Source organism: Dermacentor andersoni, chromosome 1, assembly GCF_023375885.2.
Source record: "Dermacentor andersoni chromosome 1, qqDerAnde1_hic_scaffold, whole genome shotgun sequence".
Classification (NCBI taxonomy): Eukaryota; Metazoa; Arthropoda; class Arachnida; order Ixodida; family Ixodidae; genus Dermacentor; species Dermacentor andersoni.
Genome location: NC_092814.1, coordinates 64,602,601 through 64,619,400, shown reverse-complemented (window position 1 = coordinate 64,619,400; position 16,800 = coordinate 64,602,601). Strand labels below are relative to the sequence as shown.

At 47.5% G+C, this 16,800-nt stretch overlaps 1 protein-coding gene across 2 annotated transcripts in view; it reads left to right on the top strand.

Annotated features, from left to right (window-relative positions):
- Positions 1 to 16,800, top strand: part of LOC126543763 (Krueppel-like factor 6) — a 389,300-nt gene that overhangs the window by 248,580 nt on the left and 123,920 nt on the right. The window contains exon 1 of one of the 2 annotated variants that reach the window (XM_072285911.1): positions 2,572 to 2,715. The exons of the other annotated variant lie outside the window; for it this stretch is intronic. The gene's annotated coding sequence lies outside the window, so the exon portion shown is untranslated. Of the gene's footprint in view, positions 1 to 2,571; positions 2,716 to 16,800 lie in introns of those variants that run through there. 2 annotated transcript variants of the gene reach the window in all.

Genomic DNA, 16,800 nt, shown 5'->3' with positions numbered 1-16,800 from the left:
TTGTATGTTCTGGCTTGCCTTGCCTTTTATAGGTCAATGCCCAGCTGGAAACAAAATAAGCTTTTTTTTTTATTCTTTCGTTCTTCTTAAACATTTGCGCGCTCCGCCTAATTTTTCGCCTGCGTGTTCGTTTGTGCTTGAGGTTTTGGAACCAGCGCTATAATAGGCGCGAGCGACCGTATTCGTAAGTGCAATAGTAGCGTGGCCGTGTCAACTCTTACGTCGCAACTAGAGAGAGAGCAATAGAAGAAAAACAATTGATTGCGGAGAAGCTCTTTCTCTCTCTTTGTCCCCTCCTTTTTCTCTAGTTTCTTGGTTTTTGTTCCTTTCTTTTCTTTCTTTTTTTTTTTGCGACGGTTAACTAACGATTCGCGATCGAGAACTTTTGTATGGCGACGGTGCTTTGTGTTCTGGAGAACCTTAGCAATGTTACGAAACTTAAGGCGTTTGTCCCCATAGTTTACTGTATCCCGCAAATGCTCCAGCCGTCATTTCTTGCGCCCATTTGGACTTATTCCGCAAAAGGTTTCTCCTAATGCGGTATTAATTTGCAGTCTGCGTACGCGCAACGGAAATGACTGAACAACACTGCTGCAACGTGTTCTACGGAATATCGCGTGCGCAGGATGACAGCATTCCCTAACAAGCGAAGAGCGAACGCTATAAGAGCAGGCGTAACGTTGCCCACGAATCAAGAACTTTGTGTGCTACTACATTGCTGATGGTTGGACCTCTAAGGTGCTTCGGTAGTGGTCCTGGCTCATATTTGAAAAAAAAAAAAAAAAACCCTTCCTCGCAGAGGGAGTGGTTATGATCGCACCTCGAAGTCGATCCACAGTGAATCGCCACACATCGACTGATGCCGGTCTCATTTGCAGGGGCGACGATGATATGAGCCGTGCCTCGAGCTTCACGTGAAGGAAAGACGTGGCTCGTTTATGCGCGCGGTAAGCGAGAAGGCTCCAACGACTATAGCGTAAAAATAAAACCGGTGCTCTCCGCCGCGTTATGAACATCACCGTGGGGCCAGGCGCGCGCCTTCAGCGGCGGTTCACACGAGCTCGCGGACGGCGCCGTGTTTGGCTGCCCAGCGAGACGGCGCTAACGCGTGCTTATACGCCTCTGAGCCGCAAGAGGAGCGCTCACGTTTGGGGGCTAACCCTTCATCGCGGTGTTTGTGCTGCGCTTCAGACGACGCCGGTTGTTTCCCTGCGCTGGCTGTGTGTACGTGAGCGGCGCTTTGCTTTTTTTTTTCTCCTGCCTGTAAGGGATTCGCTCGCGGTTCTAACTCCGGCTCCCTTTCCTCGCTCAGCCAAGGGTCCTTTTGTTCTTTCTTTTTTTTTCTTGCGCCTCCTGCGCACGCGTGCGACGTATGCGCCGCAGGACGCGAGCGTCATTACTTTGTCAGGAGGGCCATTTTCGCGTGCTCCGTCTCCTAATGACTCCGGCCGGAGTTTCGGTGCGCAAGTATTTAGCGCAGCACCGCGGGCTTGACCGCCTTGACAAGCCGGCGCACTGAGTGCAATACAGCTTTTCTGTTCCTTACCTCTCGTATCCTCTGCTCGGCATTGCGTAACGAAAAAAGAAAAGTTTTTCGAAATTGAAAGAAAAAAAAAACTAACATAGTTTGGGTGCAACACGTTGTTTCGCGTGCGCTGCTGGCGTGGGCTGCGCTGCAAGTTTTCCATCTCAACGCTTGTGTGCCTCTTTCAAAGCGAGTTTTACTGTAAATTGGTCGGCACATAGTCGAGTTACGGCGCACACCGGCTGAAACAAGGAGAATCTGTAGGGGTGTGCGAACATTCAGCACTTTCGAATACCGAATCGAATACTGTCATATTAAATTCGGTCTTCGAATCGAATAGTCGCTATTTGTAAATACCGATATTTTTTCGAATAGCTTTCGAATATTTCGAAGCGTCAACTGCGCGCAAACAAACATACAATCGGAACAAACGTGCGACAGATTTCACCCCCGCGCGCATAATACGAAGTATAAAAGATGAGAACTTGCGTAGTGTAGCAGGCTACGTCGCTCGGGGAGCTAGACTTTACCGGCTATACAGCTGTCATTCCCACTGTCTGAGGAGCCCTTCGAATGAACTGGTTATTCGGTCCTAATGCTTCAGTTGTGCTTTTAATAAACATTATAACATGCAGTGTTATGAAAGATACTTGCTATACTTTATGAATGCTAGAATGTGAACATCGTCTTATGTTAATTGTTAAAACGGCTGCTCGTTATTCGAAAGCTATTCGATATTCGATAAGCTTAGATTCGCTTTTGGCGCTATTCGATTTGTATTCGATTCAGTCTCAAAAATTACTATTCGCACACCCCTAAAAATTTCCGAACGTCACTGCTGATTCTTTTTTACCATGAGTTTAAACAGAGAAATTAACTCAACTATCTACACGGAAACTCAAGCACTGTATATTTCACCCACTTCAGCAGTTTTATGAACTTGAGGGCGACCCTACGTGCCCTGCCCCTAACCTACCCCCCACTCGTGGACCCCCCACCCCTGGATTTTGATTCCCTATTTCAGTTTCTTTTTTTAAGCCATCTCACTTTGTGTGTTATGTACGTATATGTGAACAGAACTTTCACACAAAGCGCAAGCACTAATTTCGTTTTGTTTTTCGTTTTCTTTTTTCTTTGCAGGTAATGTGCCCTTCTATCTTCTTCAGTTTACGTGTTTCAGGGTATTCAAGGTAAATTTGTTTTCAGTTTTGATTCACCCCTTCTTTAGGCTTCCTTTTTTTTAAGTTGACGTATTCTCCCATAGATTGTAACTTAAATAACGAATTGGTAAACATTTGACCAACTCTAAATTATGTGCCGCGAATGCCAACAGAGAGTAAAAAGAAACTAATAAAAAAGTGAATGTTTTGCTGTATATATACAGTCACCTGCGTTTTTATTCTGGCATCTTTAAAAAAAAGGAGATCTAATGCTTAATGTTGCTTTACTTGTACTCAGATTTCGCAGCAAGGCCGCATTTTCCGGTCTTCGTCGGTCAAAAAGCACACGGCATCCTTGCCTGCCTATTTATTGTGGAAGAAATTGAAAACCAGCGTCGTAAGGCGCATGTACCTCGCAGACGCGAGCTAATTTTTCCGTTGCTTTACGGGGACTAAAAGTCCGGACCACCTAGGCAGTTAGCGATCCCAAGGGTTTTGTTAAACGAAAGGTAAGCACTAAATTTTCTTTTAAGGTCCTTCGACTAGAAATGCAGTTCACTTTATATCATGTATGGGATTTAAACAAAAGGGAAGTTCGCAGGAAGATGGAGGCTTAAAGTGATTGTGATCGAGCAAGGAATGTCGCTAAAGCCAAAGTTTTGACACGGAGACTTGCCTTTGTCGCGACGAAGGCAACTCTTGTCGAACACGTTGGCTCCAGCGACATTCCTTCTTCACGTATGATTTAGCGATTTACGATTTACTGATAGCTCTGAATATCAAAACGCTGCAGGCAGGAAATATGAAGTGAGCAAACGATATACCTTCGCCGCAAACGTTGCTATAATATTGCTGTATAGGAACAAATATTGTTCTGTTAAATAAGAGCAGTTTCCGTGCTATTCATCGAGCCTCACCACAAGAATAGCCCCGAGGCTTTCTGGCACTCATCTCCCGTCCGAGTAATCCTGATAGGTGGAAAAACATGGGCAATCCGCGTCCTTCCCAGCACGCGCATCGCTGCACGCACCGTCAGCGCAGACGTTTTAGTTTACAAGCTAGTCTAGACTTTGAGGCACGAGCGAGCGGCGAACCTGGCTCCTGGTGTCTGTCTCCCCTGGCAGGCCGCGCGCTCGTGTTGTGAAGAGAGCCTGCGCGCCGTGCTTGTGGCCCTCGCATTCGACTTTATTTGCGCACTGAAGAGGCGTGTGCGTTTGTAGGCGCGCGCGCCGCTGGCGCTAAAAATTTACCGACGCCGTATTTTTGTTGCGATTCTTTTCACGTTCCTCTCTTGTTTTGGACTGCTTCATTGGCTCGCATGAAGCCGCGTGCTCCCGCTATCGGCTGGGTCGGGCGCTCGTCGGCACGGACGATAAGAAATTAATAGATTCAGAGGAAAATAAGCCTTACAAAATACGACCCTTGGGTATAGGAAAAACGAGGAAGGGGGGGGGGGGGCGCTAAAGAAAAAGGAAAGAAAAAATTTTTTTTGGCAAACATGAGAACTTCGCCAGCAATTCATAGTTGCATTGCCTTCATCGCTCGGCGTACCAGCCGGACGATAGAAAAGGGTGGAAGGCAGAGACGAAGCGAGCCAAAGAGGGAACCCGCGCGAACCTAAGTATTCTAGGGACTTTAATGTAAACGTCACAGCAGCGCCACTGCTTTGTGCACCACCAACGGCACCTTGTCTGACTCGGCGCTCGTAGCATTGAAAGGCATATATGTCGCAAAGAGGCAGGCACAAAGATATGTCTTTTGAGCAAACACCAACTATAGGCCAAGAAGCCGTTCTCTTGAAGCTTGTAGCACTGTTTCAGGCGACTGGTATTTGCCACCTGCGAGTGTTCTGAGACAGACCGAACGCTGTGTCTGAAATTGCGTTGACCTTCTCGAGAGGAAGAAGGCGCCGTAGACCGTATTGAACCTGCGATATTCCTTTAAGAATTACGCGCCCCAGCTACCTGCGCTGAGACATCATCGACGAAGTGCGAGTAATGTAAGTAGCTCATGGGTTCGGGCCCACGCTTGAGAGAGTTTTTAGCCAGCCACGACGTGACAGAAGAGTTAGCGAAACAGGAAGCCCACTGTAGCCGCTGTTCTCGAAGCCCTCGCATTCCTTACTTATATAGAAAGTGAATTCAGTGCAGCTTTCTTGGCACGTGTGAAGACGACAGGAACAACAACGCCCCTCGCCAGCCCCCTTCTACAGTGCAAGTAAACCAGCAACGAGGTGAAAATCAAGGACTACACTGGCGGCTGTATGATGCCTATAACGTGTAGCACCCGGAACTCGCGCAGATCTTCCCCGAATTTTAGATGACATCTGCCTTCTTGTTATGACTTGGCCGTGCAGTTTTGTCAATAATGAAGTCAAGCAATAGCAATTTCCGATTGACAGCACTCAGGTCCAATTTAGCTGTATACAAACACTATCGCATCAAATAAAATGTTCCGGGAAGACGAAATTAGCTCACATTCTTTAATTATTTCACCCCTCGTAAAGCAGATACACTTTGTGGCGGTTATTCGCTACTGTTAACTCCAGCGCGTCATCATGGCCGCGTCTCTGCACAGTCACTGCACAGTATGCGCTTTCATATAGCGATTCTATGCTCTTCTATTCGAGATATTAATTCCCATAGTGTGAAACGAAAAACATGGGCGCTCCAGTTACTTTTGTGCTGCGATATATAAAATAGCGTTTTGTTAATAAAGTAAGTGGAACAACAGTGCACGCAATTTTTACGGCGAGTTTGACGGCGCATAGCTCGAAACTGGTGTCATCCTGGAAATTCATTCCAAGCGGATACGCCTCGCAAGCTCATCGCCTACATATTGCAATATGCGTCGTAATATGATCGAGTAAGAAGCTAATTAGTAAATTCATGTTAATTAGTTGAGTACGCGTTTCGATTTTTTGTGCACATAATGTACACCTCTTTGAGCAGCCCAGCTCAAGGACTAGAATTATGCCATCTACTACAGGCGATAACTAAAAATTTTCTAAAACTTAAAGATGATCGCCCGGTATATTATCCTGTCTGTTAGGTTCTCTCGGCAAATAACAGAAACTCGGAGAACTATCCTCGCCTTGGGATACTAGAAAGTGACTCATGATGACGCTGACAGACCTGAGTGACATCAACTTAGCACTCGCAAAAAAAAAAAAAAGCGGTTGGTCCACGCGACGTTTCGAATAGGTTCCTCCTGGATGCGGGCACTATCTAAACAAGAACGGGCGATATCAAATGTGTTTCACAGGCAAAATATATGCGGAGGTTGCAGGCTGAGCTTCCTTTCTCTTCTTCCGCCTTTTCATCCCCGTTTACTGGGTTTTGCAGCCCTTAGTGGTGGACAGTGCGTAAACGCTCACTTCGCCCGCGACGCGCTCTGGACGCAGCCGACGCACGCGGCCCAAGGCGTCGGCCCGAAGGGGGCGAGCCTTTATCGGCGTTGCCCGCTTGGAATTCCGTTCTGCGGGAAGCGAAGTGACATCCTGGAAACGGATGACGGACGAGCGCGCGGCGCAAGCGTCCTTCCGCAATGCCTGCGCTACGGACGGGAGGGTTGGCGCCAACAATGCGTGCCGCAGCGCTTCCTCCCCCGCGTTTCGCCAGAGCCGCGCGGCGTAGCGCGCTTTCCGGGGCGCCACTTTGATACGGGGAGGCCGCGGATACGCGTCGCTTGTCCTTCGCGTTTCAGGCCCTCTTCAGCGCCTGCTGCGTCTTACCGACGATCCTTGCCGAAGATTGGAACTTGTCATTTGTTTCCTTTTTTTTTTCTTCCTTTTCTTGATTCGCGTTTGTCTGAGTTGCGACTCTACCGGCATGGCACGTGCGCGACGCCCCTGGCTCTTCTTGTTACCTCTTCGCACTGTGAAGCGCGCTAGACTCGGGAACAGTGTGAACGGTTCGGCGACAAGTTTAAATATACCCGACATCTGGACACAGTCGTTGCATTAACAGTAAAGCAGTCTGGCTATATCGTCTAGTCGATATCATTTCAACGATGGCGTGCCTCATAAGTTTGGACGTTTCCATCGAGAGATTTCAACGTTTTCGTGTTCTTTGGTGAAGGAAACGGTTACGCCAATAAGCTCAGCTTCACACAGGAATGGGAACTTGTCACGCGTCTTTTTTACTAGTCACGTGTATTTTCTCCGTGAATACGAGAGAAATACGTCTGAGAAATGGAAACGAAACTAGACACTGCAGTTTGGTTAAAACACGTTGGCGGGCTTGTTGGTTGGAATCCATGACAAAGTGTGTAAGCGCGACTGAACGAGGACGTAGAAAGACACAGTATCTGTTTCTTTCTGCACGCGCAGGAAGTTTTTTTGTTTTATTTTTTCAAGATTGAAGGGTGGCGTTACTGACCACAACTATAGATGCTGATTGGTTTCATCGGTATGACGCACGTGCATACGATGGTCACGTGGAATCAGAAGTAATTGTGCCGTGATCTTACGAGATAGAGGAGGCCTTGCTCGGCTAATGCATCGAAGGAATGCATGGCCATAATTGATGTTTACTGTCGCTGTCGATGCTTCTGCATCCACATCGACACGGCCACTTGTAGCGAGCGTCATCTAATTGTGAAGCAGGGCTCGTAAAAATTATTACGCCAGAATTGTACGAGAAAATTACTGTATCATACAAGACGCGTTCGCGTATATGTAATGTCGCGCCCGACCTGAATGGTCCCATTATTTAAAATAGTTGTTTCAACATAATCTCCAGGACCATATTAATAAAATACAAGTGCATAAGTAATTGCACTTTTGAGGAATTGAAGAACTACTTCACATATTTGCAGTAATTCTTCAATTTATTTTCCTTGCTTCGTTAGTAATGTTACTGTTTGTTACCGTTACGGCATGTCGCGTTATAATGAATTATATCCGTATTCGCGCTAATATTTGGTGTAAAATTCGAATATTCTTTGCATATAACAGTTTCAGCCATAGCAATACCTTTTTTTTTTCCCGAACCGCTGTTTTGTTTACACTTTTTTTTATTTTATTAGGTTTACAATTTCTGCTCAATGTCCTGTGTGAATCTTCTAATTATTATTTATTGTACAGTTATTATCATTGCCTATTCTGCGGTGCACTTTCTGTTTGTTACGCGTTCAGTCTCTCAAATGTTTACCTTCCTGTCAATTTGTATGCAAGGGCCTCATAGGAATTTATGGGCCTAGTTAAGGGGGCTGTTGATTCAGCGTGCAGTCCAAATTTATTTCCAGGAAGTCTTGTGGAAAAATAAGCAATAATTGAATTGAATTATTAAGAAGTGGGAACAAATCGGTTAGTATTTTGTCATTTTTCGCCATGGGGCCGTGTCGTCCTTCTTTATTCTTAAATTCACACTAGATCTACTGACACCATTAGAATTGCTGCAGTTGTGATTGAAAGCTTTAAGTCACGCTTTAATCAATATGCGAATCATACAGTGGCAATAGCTTCAAATCTTTTCACTGAGAGCTAATGCTTTTTTTTAAAGCCGCTTTGACACTACAACACGTAACCAAATAAGTAATGTAACCTCAAATAAAACCATCCGCACTGCGTTTGTAAATGTACGTATACTTGCGGGCTGGCACCACCACGCGAAGGTGGCAACGGCTTCTCCCGTGTGAGTAGCATGGCCGAGCGGATTGTTCAGGGACCCGGAAGCAAAACATAGAGGGGACGCCTGGTCTCGACGCATGCGACGAGAACGCGCTTTTCGGTGCTGCGGCCACCCTTCTGTTGTGAACAAAACGGGAAGGAACAAAACAGAAGGAGAAATGCGAACCACACTCTGGTGGTAATTTTTCCTGTGACCGGATAGCGTGTCACGTCCTGGAGGCGCGACAGCTTTGAGCCGCGGCGGTCAGTCTCGGCGGAGGTTAGGTGGTGGGCGGGGGGGGTTAGTCAGTAGCGTGCCCCCTGCTGCGGCGGTGTCAAACAAAGCGCTCGGTTCGCGCGCGACGCACGGCCGGCCGCGATTCATTTCGAACTGGTATCGAGCGCTCACGAAGGCCCAGGGTCTGAACTCGCGGAGCCGGATGTCAGGCTGTGGGTCGATAAGGGGTCGGCCAGACGCCGCGTGAGTAATGACCCGTGGAGCACTGCGGAGTGCGCGAGCAGTCCCCCCTCCCGCCCGCATGCCGCGCCGATAGCCTTGGCGCCGGCCCGGCGACGCTTGACCCGCCACGCGCCTTCAGGTGCACCGGCCGCCAGCTCGGCCTGCCAGGTCTCGCAAGGCGCCTGTTCTGCGTGCGCCAGGAGACAGAGTCCTCCCTTTGTCGGTGACTTTAATTGCGGTCGCACAATATCCGTGCGCGTGCGTGTTCGTATACGTGGACCGTGAACAGCGGAGACGCGCAGGAAGCGAGCGTCTCTATATGGCGCACATACAGACGCCGGGTCCTAGCTTCACTCATTCGTGTATTTGCCAATAAACTGCGCGATCAACTGTGAGCGATGGATGGGAAGAGCGGCACGAGTTATCCGTTGCATTACGTTGCACGTAGGCGAGTGCATAAACATTAGCGGTCGGATTCGGAAACCTACCTCGACGTCGTGTACCTCGTGTCTGCAACCGGTACCGATTTCTGGGTTGTGCATTTCGCCCGTTGGGTTGTGCGTGCACTTCGTCGCGACTCCTTTCTCGAGCTTGCGGAGAGAGCATGCGTTTAGCACGCTGAGCTCGATGGATGTGCATACATGTGGCATTCTGGAGGCAACAGGTGACGCTTTCGTGGCAGCTTCGTGAATACCGTCCGTCGAGGCCATTGACCTGCAGTCTCCGTGTACACGCGCTATTCGAGGAAGCCAAATTTGATGTGACCGCAGCGTCTCTTCTGCGCTTTGTGTTCGTGGTGCCGCTTGCCCTCGTGCACAGCTGCTGAATGCCGAGTCCACTCAGTCTGACAGATACTTGTGCTCGCATTTCTTGTCGGCATCTCAGTTGACCCTTTCCGGTGGCATCCGATACTCCGTATCGCGCGGTGTCTGGCGTCTGGTTAAACCGCGCGCAAACCGACGCTGCGGCGGCGGCGGCCGCACGACATGCTACACCGGATGCACGTTGCAGCGCTTGCGGAGCATTGCAGTAAGCACATTGCTGAGCCATTGCAGTGTACTTGCTCCGCTCCGACTAACCCAAGCATTACGCAATCAGCTTCCATTTTGCGTCCCATGATATATGCGCCGCTTCATCTGTTATGTTTCGGTTGTGAACAATTGTTCCTTTTATATATTCATGCTTGACGTCTCTTTTCGTCCTCTACACGGCGACTTGGGCCTGCATTGGCACTAGCCCAATTTCACTTAAGCGCGGTCCGTGATCTTTATCGAAACTTGACCGAGCAAGCGAGGCATGTTTAATTGTATAGCGGGTGCAGCGTGTTTAGCAGGTTAAACATATAGCTGCTGTCAGGCGTCACACACACACACGCACGCACGCACACACACACACACACACACACACGCACGCACGCACGCGCACACACACACACACACACACACACACACACACACACACACACACGCACGCACGCACACACACACACACACACACACACACACACACACACACGCACACACACACACACACACACGCACGCACACACACACGCACGCACACACACGCGCACACACACACACACACACACACACACACACACACACACACACACACACACACATATATATATATATATATATCCATTACAAAGTGAGCTGACGTATCCGGCATTGAATGTTTACGTAAGGAGGATCTCTGCCTTGCTTCTTGCCTTGCGAGACAGCGGCAACATCCAGTCACGCAGGTATACCGTCACCACTTGAAATGGTTCATGCATGCCTTCGTCTTACGAGAGGAAACTGCTGATTCACGAGCGGAAAGTGCAAGCCTCGTCGGCGTCTGTTTCCCTGGTCGAGGCGTGCTCGTCATACTCGGAACTTATTTAAGGGGCTTGCGCAAGAAACGCGCCCCTCTGGGCGTTTCTCACAGATGGCCGTCGTGGTGTTGCAATGGGCGCATTAGTGAGATCGGCCTGTTTTAATTAGCGCTCCGTGTGCGTCGCGAGCAGTCGGTACCATGCGACGCGCCTGCAACATATTATAATCCTCGAGCCATTGCCAGAAGCACTTATCTGGGCCGTTGAGTCACGCGCTTTCCTCACTTTATGTGTGCGGAGGGATTTGGTGTATCTGATTTAATCACTGCTCGGACGCTCGTTGTCAATTTGAAGAATAACTGTGCTGCTTGTGTATTGCACTATAAGGAAGCTGGACCGGCATTAGCATCCTTGCTGTCCCGTTCCGTTTTCGCCTCTAATAATGTGGTGGCATTGTTGCGATGTGCAGGAATTCCTGCACCTCGCTTTATTTAAATTTCATTTACCGCGGATCAGTAGAGAGAGAGAGATGCAAATGAGAGAAAGGCAGGGAGGTTAATCAGACTTAAAACCTCCGGTTTGCTACCCTGCACTAGGGGAAGGGAAAGGGGAAGTAAAGACGGAAAGAAGAGTGTGACAAAAATGAAAGCGTGAGAAAAAAAATATGAAAATTGATGAAATGTGGTCATTATAGTCTTTCTAATAGGCCACTGTCACGTAGAAAAGTCAACAAAGCCTTGACCGATTTTTGCTGCGGATCAGTAAATGAGGTAGCGCGCCAGTTTGACTAAATAGCTAGTAGCGCAAGTTGGATTAGCGGTCAAAGTTTATGTCACATGTGCAGAGTTATGCGCCTCCGGAGTTTATGCTGTTCTCCGAAGTTTATGTTACTTTTTATTCCTTTCAGGAACATAAGATTTCTTCAATTTTTTTTTTTTTTTTTTTGCATTTTCAAGCGTGTATACATGATTGCGCCGTCTTTCGGCGCCTCCTTTACGCTATCCTGACAATGTTGATATTCTTTGAAGGCATGCAGTTCTCGGGATGTTCGCGTATATAGGTCAGTTTATGCGGGAAATGGTCATAGAGATGACTATTGGTCAAATTGTCGTTGACTTTCTACTCAAATGTTATGTAATGAAGAGACAGTCGGTCGTTCTCCCTAACGACTGGTTCATGCTCTCCACTTCCTCCTTATCACTTCTTTCTTCCTCCTTCCCCGCATGCCCTGCGCCTTTCAACTTTACAGAATCGTCGTCGTCGTCGTCATTCCTCGTTAAATTAAAAAAAAAAATTAATCATGGAGTTCTGCATGCCATAAGTGCGACCTGCTTATAAAGCGCGCGTAGTACACGAGCGTATGGCACTATATAATTTTGTGGTGGTCTCGCTACTCATTATTTTTGCTTTTACGGCATTTTTCGACACACTAAGGCATCGGGCTGTATGCGAAATCAGGCGATGATAATTTTAATCCGGTCCTGCCCATATAAGCCGTAAAGCTGACTTCACACGACGGGCCGAATTCTGCAGACAATTACGACGTGGCTCAGTGCCGCCGAATCAGGCCGCTCACGAGGAGGTGCCACGCAAACTAACTGCTTGCGGTGCGATTCGTTGCATTTCTGCCACGTGACGTTCGTCTGGGGACTCAATCAACGATCTGGCCCGCCATGAGAACCCAACTTTCAAAAATGAGTCAATAACCCGACAAGACCCATCGAGAGCCCTGCAGAAGTCTACGTTCCTCACAAAGTACATGCGCGTAACGAGGGCCTGACGCAAAGCGGCTTAGATAACGCGTCGCCTTTGTGCATTATGTGTCGGATTTTGCGCATGCAAAATGAATAAAATGAGAATCACGTGTACAGAAAGGAAACCACCTTTCTCCCGGACAAAGGCGGAGATGTAAAATTTCGCCACCGCGGAATTTATTGGGTTTATCTGGAAAAAAAGAAGTACGGAGGGATGGGGGGGGGGGGGGGGAGCAGAACCCCAGCTGTGTGCCAAAAGGTGTTGAAAATCTGTCGCGGTTACGAGGAACGTGTTTTGACTTACTCCAGGTGATGCAGCTGCTGAGCAGACACGGGCGTTAAGGCGCGAGCAGCTTACAAAATCGATGCGAGCAGCGTGGTCGATATTCGTTTGAGTTACCGCGAACACAACGCATAAGCAAACGGTGCATACCTCACTTCAACGAGCCGAAAGGAAAATGGTTCTGGCAGCTTAGGCTTAGGCCAAGCACAAATCTCAATCTCATCGGAACTTTGCACCTCGGAGACTGGCGAAAGGCATCGGTAGTTCGTTCATTCTTCTTCTCTTTTTTTTTCTTCTCCTGGTCCTCGCTGTCGTTCTTTCAGGTAACACAGCGGGGAGTCCACATTTCGTTATTAGATTCGTCCGACTGTTGGTAAGCACCAGCTTTGGCGATTTTGCTCTTATCGGAGCACGTCGTCTCGGCGCGTTGCTGTACCCGGCTTTTTGCATTGTCTTCCTTCCTCGCTCATTTGGGCTCGTCTGTGCTCACAAAGTTCTCGACAGCGCCGCTCCTCACGTGCAAACAAGCGTGCATAGCTTAAGCGGCACGTGGAAACTTATGTAAAAGAAGCAATAAATTCCTGGGCGCACCGGTCTTCTCGCCGAGGTGTTCTTTTAAAACTCTCGCATTTGTTGTCTAGCTGCTTGGTCCTCCCCCTGTTTGCAAATATCGCATTGGTATTCATTATGCGCCTCTTCGTTGAGCGGAGTTCTGTGCGCGCTAAGTGTGGAATCGCGCGAGCGCAAAGGTAGAAGCGTACGTTATAAACCCATCCTTGTATGGAAATAACGTATACACACGCAGGCACGTGGGAAGAATCCCGCTTGCTCTTTTTTTTTCTTTTCTCCCCCCCCCCCCTCCCCTAGGCGCGGCACAAACTGCGTCGCTGCTTGCTGGAGGCGGAGGTGGTACGGCGAGGGGGAGACAGGCCTGCTTGCGTTCATGGTCGATGTTGTCGTCTTTGGCTCGGAATGTATTTGCTTCTGCGTCTTCTTGGATTTACCGAGGCACAAGAACTGCGCCGCGTCTCGGCTCCTTAAGCAGCCACCGACTTGGTTTCCAGCTTTATGCATGCTGGAACAGAGGCGCATTTTGTTTTGAAGGAAGACTTACGCTCCTTCGTGCGACTAGGCATATCTTGGTGCTACATACTCATTTTTCAATGTGTTAAGATTAGCATTGTCCAAGCGAAAAAAGAAAAGCATATGCGTCTGAGGCGTGGGAACTCGGTCACGTGGTAGAGAGTGGATGGGAAAGCATAAAAGAACGCGTATATATATATATATATATATATATATATATATATATATATATATATATATATATATATTAATTCACCCCGTCAGTTGCACTTGGCTTCTCGAAGAGGCAGAACATGTGTCGAGTGATCTGACAACACTTTGCAACGGTGGCGAATGTCTTTTAAATCATGCATCCGGGACCTGAAAGAGATGCGACGCAGTGCTAACACATTTTTCGCGCGTTTATCGCTAAATTGCCACTGAATGTCTTTTCTTTACGTGCACTTTCGAAGCAAGTGCGATTGGTGTGACGCTGACGAGTCCAGCTGGCGGTTGGCGTCTTGTATTTCGTGGCTCGGATTTAAATATAGTATTCATGGGCTGTGCGGCAATTAATACTCTATCAGCAGATGCAGCATTGATAAATTGTTCCGTTTTAGTGCCATAGCGCCTACAGTGCGCAAGAACACCCCATGAGCACAAGAGACAAATCGGTTGAGTGACTTATACAGCCTCATTATTTGCCGTCTTTTCCTGCAGTGCTTCAGGTATTTTGGATGGCATTCATTCTTATTTTTCGTTCGCAACCACTCCCCTCAGTACTGCATTTGGTCCGCGGGTATAATAAAGAAATAATAAATGATTTGAGCGGCTCTGCATGAGCGCAGCTGTTTGCGTACTAGTTCGAGTGCGGCGCTTTGTGGGAGGCAGCAATGACCGCATGAAATTCTATTTATTTATTTATTTATTTATTTATTTATTTATTTATTTATTTATTTATTTATTTATTTATTTATTTATTCAGTTACCTCACAGGCTCCCGAAGAACTATGACGTGAGGGGAGATACAGGGAATTAGCAAAAAGAAAGGATACAAGGAAATTATACATTGTTAGCAAGTAAACATGAAAGTCAAATATCTAAAAATATAAATAACGCGATAAATGAAAAAAAAAGCGACTTAGCAAAAAAGGAGTACCAAGAAATTATACAAATGATAGCTGGTGAATATGAAAGGACAAGGCTCTAACAGTGTTAACGCAATACAAAACAAGCCAACAAACAAAACAAAACAAAAACTATACAACTTCGCTAAAAGTATTTAGTTAGGTGCGCAGTAAGGTTTAGTTGTGATGAATTATGGAAATAATATGCATAAGCGTGCTTTGAAGGATACAGGGTCAAGAATGTCAACTATGTCGTTTGGTAGGTTATTCCAATGCTGAATGGCACGTGGTAACGCGGAAGAATTGAAAGCATTGGTTCGGCCAAAGACACCCTGGAAACTCAGATGATTATGCAGACGCCGAGATGTACGAGACGGACGAGTGAGCGGCAGGGTGGACGGGCGCGTGCTATGTACTATTTTGTGAAACAGACAAAGCAATGCTATGTTTCTTGGGGATACAAAAGAGGAGAGGGATAAAGATGACTTAATGCTATAGTCACGCTTGAGTCGCGGTGATAATCTCTGACAGTGAAGCGGGCGGCGCGGTTTTGGACTGACTCGAGAGTCGCGATTAGGTAAGCTTGATGAGGTGACCAGATATATGGGCTGCGAATTCCAGTTGTGGCCTTACGAATGTCTGATAGGCGATTTGTCTGGCGAGGGCAGGAGCATCGCGCAGGTTACGTTTAAGATAACCGAGCGTACGTGAGGCTTTAGCAGTTATTTTTTCGATGTGCGCAGACCATGACAGGTTAGGTGTAAGGAGAATTCCGAGATACTTATATGGAGTTGGTGCGTGTGACGGGGTTCTTATTCGGTGAGTAATAGAAAGCGGAAAATATCTTTTTGCGGGTGAATGTTATTAGTTTGCATTTATCAGTGTTTAGGGTCATTTGCCAAGAAGAGCACTAGTTAGTAACACGGTCAAGATCTCGTTGGAGAGCGACGTGATCGGAAGGTGAGCAGATGTGACGATAGATCACACAATCGTCTGCGAACAAGCTAATGTATGACGTTATTTCGGATGACAGGCCGTTAATATAGATCGGAAAAAGTAATGGTCCGAGTACGCTTCCTTGTGTTGCACCAGATGTTACATCGCTGATACTGGGAATAAAGTTATCGACGACGGTGAATTGCTTACGGGATGACAAGAAATTTCTTATCGAAGATACTGTTAGGGAATCGATGTTTAAGCATGAAAGTTTAGCTATGAGACGGCAACGAGCAACGCGATCAAAAGCCTTAGCGAAGTCTATGAAAATGGAATCTATCTGTGCATGGGCTCGTATCCATGCTTAGGAAAATATCTGTAGCACAGCGCATGCACTGTGCATGCATTCGTGCTGGCCTTCTGCGGCCACTTTCACGCAGTCGCCTTCGGAGAAATAAGGCGACGGAGAAGAGTAGTGGATCAATACGGGAGCCGCTCTAGTCGCATACTTCTTGCCAGCAGTGATTAACTGTGATTAACTGAAGCACGTACATTTGGGGCGAGTTGGTACGGTCATTATTTCTCCAGTGGAAAGGACGAAGACTCAAGGATCGAGACGCAAAAATGACAGGACCGCGCGTTGGCCGTATATATATATATATGTACGGCCAAGTGCTGCTGTTAAGAGGAGCGCACTCCTTTGGGACAACCTTTTTTTTTTTCCTTTTTCCTTTTTTTGAGCATTTGTTTTTCGCTGCAGTCTGCCTTTTTATTTATTTCCATTGCAAACCTGCAGTAGAATTCTTGCGCCTACAGTGCGAGAAATTCGTACTAGCCGTGTGTATAAGACCGACGGGGCACGTTCGATGCTCGTCACCGTTGCCTTTCAGAGCAAATGCAAAGCTCGAGTAGCGGTTATGCTCCAGCTTTCGCGCGCGATGCTCGTTAAGTCGACCTCACTTGTTCGGCGGGAGGCCTGCGGGAACGCTTTCCAGGGAATTGCGAGAACCCAACCGCCGCCACTGTTTTGTCGTGCTCTCTTTCCGTCGCTCTTGTTCTTCCA